At 50.1% G+C, this 4,895-nt stretch overlaps 2 protein-coding genes across 2 annotated transcripts in view; one reads left to right on the forward strand and one right to left on the reverse strand.

Moving 5' to 3' along the window:
- BRINP2 (bone morphogenetic protein/retinoic acid inducible neural-specific 2) overlaps positions 1-4,416 on the reverse strand; it is an 87,728-nt gene extending 83,312 nt beyond the window's left edge. Inside the window, exon 1 of the mRNA XM_006754523.2 lies at positions 3,659-4,416. The gene's annotated coding sequence lies outside the window, so the exon portion shown is untranslated. The remainder of the gene's footprint in view (positions 1-3,658) is intronic.
- Positions 1-4,895, forward strand: part of ASTN1 (astrotactin 1) — a 299,182-nt gene that overhangs the window by 5,403 nt on the left and 288,884 nt on the right. The gene's annotated exons all lie outside the window — the stretch shown is intronic.

Here is a 4,895-nt window from a genome sequence, read left to right on the forward strand (position 1 = left end):
GGAGACAAGATTATGTACATAGGCATGCTCAAGCATCTTAAGATTGAAAATCTGCTCCATGTGAAATGCCTAAAGGCTTTGGTGTTTTGCTAGCTCTAAGTAAACCCCAACAGGGACTTTTGGGTGGGGAAACAGGAAATGGAGGAAAAGCAGGGTTTTCTCTTAGGGGAGCCTGATTCTAAAAATATGAAAATATTTTCTCATGTTCTCTTGAAATCTGCCTGCTGTCCCTCAATGTCTTCATCCAGTTTTTGTGATATGGTGTTGATTAGCTCTCTGACCTTGAGTTCTGTTTTCCCAGAATGTATGACTTAGGCTCCAGAGTGGGTGGAAGGTTAGGGAAATTTCAATGGCTGATGAGATGTCCAACATTTCAGTCCTCTGCCTGGCCCAAGGACAGCTTCCTCTAGGCCAGCGGTTCTCAACCTGTGGGTCACTACCCCTTCGGCGGTCAAATGACCCTTTCACAGGGGTCGCCTAAGACCATCTTGCATATCAGATATTTACATTATGATTCATAATAGTAGCAACATTACAGTTATGAAGTAGCAACGAAAATAATTTTATGGTTGGGTCACAACATGAGGAACTGTATTTAAAGGGCCAGAAGGTTGAGAACCACTGCTCTAGGCCATTATGTGCTTCAAATCATTAACCCAAGTGTATGGTCTTCCCATGATACAAGTGGGGAAGTGGCAAACCCCATGGAATCACACACGCCTGATGTTTCCAGGCTTTCAGCTTGTGCTGCCCTTAGCATCCCTGTCAGCTAGAGTCCTTTCCCCATTTCTCCCTCTTCAAACAAATCCCACCCCAGTCCCCCTGGCATAGCACAACGGTCCCTCCTTGCAATACTGATAGCTCTCATTATCTGGACCAATCAATCCTAGATTAATTAGGTCAGCCTCTCAAATCTCTTGTATTGAACTGCTGCTCAGAATGTATAAGGCCATTTACCTTTTCCCGGATGTAAGCCTGTTTTCCTAACTAGACTGTAAGATCATTGAGGGCAAAGGCAAGGTTATTTTAAGACTTTTACCCCTCAAAGCCTTTAGTTCAGGGCCAGAGGACAAGGTGTATGTCACTGCAACCTCCCATTCTTGTAGAGTTCAGAAAAAAAAAATGAATCAGATCACAGGCATGAGATTAAGCCAGTCCTTACTTAGGAGGATTCATGGAGCCTGAGATTGGTTTAGCAGTGATGAGACCCACACCCTACCCCATAGGTTCCCTTAATTGCCCTGAGGAAGAGCAGTTGGTTCATCTTCCTGAGGTCCTTTGCCCTTGCTTTTCCAAAAAGGGGGCTAAAATCATTCTAGTTCTACTTCTTAGGTAATCAAAGATCAATGAGACGATAAGGCATGTGAGGATTAATTAGATGAGCTCCCTGCCATGCCCCCAGCCCATTGGAAAAGGATGCCATTATAAAATGTAGACAGGGTCTTATTTAAGAGAAATACTTGAGTTGCCAAAAATACACTGCACAGTGGGGAAAACAAGCCATTAACCAGGAAACCTCAACTCTAAGCATCCCAGTCAGCAGAAAGTGCCCACATAGATGTCTCAGTCCCTCCAGGTTACCTCTTGTTTGTGAGCAGGGGAGGGATTTTGGAGCACAGTCCCTGTCCCTGGAGGGGATCTCTTTGATGTGAAGCTCCCCAGTGGCTAGCCTGGGGATCAGAAGGAGTTGATGACGCAGGGTTGTTCTTTGCCCTCTGGTCTTGCTCAGTAAACAACCTGTTAGGAGGCCAGCAATACCCAGAGGATGATCTTTAAGGGCCAGATAGGGGAAGATGCCTCCATCCTTGAGAGTGGCCTAGTGCTAACAGAGCAGGGACCCTCCTCCCGCCCCAGCCATCCCCTTCTCTCCTCCTGTTGTGCTCACACTGCAGCACACATCACCCCATTCCAGGTGACAAGCTGGCCCCTTGTTTGGTGAGGAAGGAGAGGCCAGAGTCAGGGATGCTTCTGTCTTCTACCTGCCTGCAGCTCAGCTGTCAAACCCTTTGAGGCAGCCTCCCTCATCAGGGAAGACCCTGGTCTGACATTTGCTACCTTTTCCTCAAACATCTCACAGTATCCATGCTCTGCACCTACCCAAATCATATCCCTCCTCAAGAAGCAAAGCATGCATCTTTCCCCAAAGTAGCAGCAGCAGTGACACTGGTAAAAATCTCGGAACACTGTGGTAGCATTGCTTGGTCATGCCCCCAATGCTGCAAAGCATCGTACTCTGGCTGAGCGGGAACTCGGGGAGTCCTGCCTTAAACAAATAACATACCCACAACTGTGTGAAGTCAAAAAAGAAAACACCAACTTCAGCATCCCTTTGCTGTTGCCTGATGTCATCAGACTGCCCCCCAGGGGATTCTGTGAAATACTTGAGCTGCTGGGTTAATACTGGCATTGCATGCATTCTAGAGAGCCTGATCAGAGAGTATTACTTCCACATACCCATGTCTGGCGAAGGACAGAGGCAGAAATACTTGACTGACAACATGCCTTTCAATCTCCTGATGGGTCTATGCTGACATATTATTGTCCCTGCAGGAGAAGGCCCAGATTACCCAGCTATAAGCAGGTCTGTTTTAGTTGCTCCCCTTTTCACAAAACATTTCTTCCTGCTTAGGGCATGGGCTTCCAGGGCTAGGAAGAGTGCACACACAGTTCTTTACAGAGGGGTCTGTTCAATCACGTTACAATGCATTAGCTTGATTATTCGATAATACTTGGCTTAGGTCTATATACCCTGGATAAATATACCAGGCATTGGGACTGCTTGGTGAGGAGGAAACTCCTCTGGGCTGGAACAGCAGCTCCCAAGTTCAGGCTCCTACTAGGGAAGGAACCCTCAGCCTGGAGCCTGGGCAGCAAGCTGCACCTGCATGGTTTTTCTATTGGCAACCCGCTTCCTGCATACAGCTGTGAGCACACACACACACACACACACACACACACACAAAGCATTAGACTGTATACTCAGGCGATCACAGAACCAGGGAGAGAGATGGCTAGATAATGTCAGCACACCCCTCCTTCCAATGTGCAGCCAGGCTCAACTCAATCAATGGGCTCCTGCCACCACCCTGGGGAGACTATTTGCAGCCAACGGGGCTCACTCTTCAGAATTTTTTTTTCTTGATTATATGTGCATGGGAGGAAGAGACAGGACTCTACAGGCATGTCACTGAGCTCTAGGAACATGTGAGTATAGATGTATCAGGTAGCATGGCCTCAGCTCTTTGGGGTCCTTCTCAAACATAGTGAACCGCCTACAGTCTCAGCTCAGCAAGCAGAAGTCCTGGGCATTTTCTGCAATTATGCAGCTCGGTTGAATTTTCTGAAGCTAACGGGAGTTGCACTAACTTTGAGGACTTAGCCCAGGCAAAAGCAATATAGGTCAGGCAGCGTGCCCAAGCGGGTGTCAGTCAGGCACACCAGGAAGCAGTAACAGGGCCATCTCTAGCTAAACCCTAAATTGTATTGCTCAGCTCCACCAGACAGAAACTACCAGATGGGATCATTCCTTCTGCCTGCAACTGCCAGGCAACAGGGCAACAGGGTGGTAAGGGGGCAAATGATCCCCTTACCAAGGAACATAGCAGAAAGGGCAAGGAAAAGGGGACAGAGGAAAACCACCCGACCCCTGCACTGTTACCTTGGATCCTTGCAAGAGCCCTTCTGGCTGTATCAGCTGCTCCCCAAATGTCCACCGACTGGGAGGAGACTCCTAAAAGATTCCAGGTTTTTGTGCAACATCTCCAGTGGCAGCTTTCCAAAGTTTCTACTTCATGATTTCTTGTGGCTTTCTCATTTGGGGAAACGCGAATGCCTCTCCTTCAGCATGTGAGAGGGAAAGGAAGTCTTTTTTCAAATTCTCTTGCTCTGGGCTTTGCCTCCGCCGCTGCCTCCGCTAGACCACTTGCCGGCTGCCTTCCGCTAAGCAGCCTGGATCCCTGGCACCCAAAGCAGGTAGGAAGTGGGCTTCAGCGCGCTCGGGTGGGAGAGGGAAGGAAAGTGCAACAGCAAACCTGGAGAGTCCCCTGTCTGTCCACCGAAGAGGAACCCAAGATCTCGCCTTCCTTGCAACTCTAAAGGGATTCACCCTCTTGCTCCCTTGCCCGAAATCACTGCCTAGCACATGGGCAAAGCCTGTTCCGCCGGCTTCAGCGCTCGCTCTGCTGCCCGCAGACCTGTCCCTGAGCTCGCACCGCAGGGCAGGTGCCCAAACCCGGGCCAGTGCGAACGGAGTGCTCAGGCGCAGGGGAGGCGCTGCCCCAGCCCCGCCAGCAGCTTCTGAGGCGGGCGTATTCCAGTCCGGGCTGCAGCCGCGAGCCCCTGCTCTGACTCCCGCTCCGCACCTAAGCAGTGTCACCTGCAGACTCAGACACCAGATGAGTGTCTTAAGATAACAATGCTGCCCGGCCTGCCTCTCTCTCTCTTATGCACGTAGGTCGGCAGCCAATGGGACACAGCGCCATCGTCCCCACGGGCGCCCATTGGCTGGCGGCTTGGCAAGGGGTGGGCTCGGAGTCTCCCCGCTATCTCCTTTGGTCCGCGCCAGGCCGGGCACCAGCTCTGTTAACCCTCCCGGCCCAGCTGCAGGGACTTTTTGGTGTGGATGAGGAGGGCTTGGGCTGGGTGTCTGAGAGTCTATGCAGGCTGAGGAACGGGGAGAAGCTTGGGAGCTAATTAGGTTTTCTTCTCATCTTCCTGAGTTACAATAATCATTTATCCCAGACCATTTTGTTCGCTTAACTAGAATTCCCAGAGATAGGGACCCATTTGACCCATTTGAGTCATTCTCTTTCTAATTTGAGGTTTTATTTCGTTGTTTGTGTATTTTAGCCTCTTGGTCCGGAATTAATTAGAAATGAGCAGCCCCCCCCCCCCCC

Source organism: Myotis davidii, unplaced genomic scaffold (assembly GCF_000327345.1).
Source record: "Myotis davidii unplaced genomic scaffold, ASM32734v1 scaffold591, whole genome shotgun sequence".
Lineage (NCBI taxonomy): Eukaryota > Metazoa > Chordata > Mammalia > Chiroptera > Vespertilionidae > Myotis > Myotis davidii.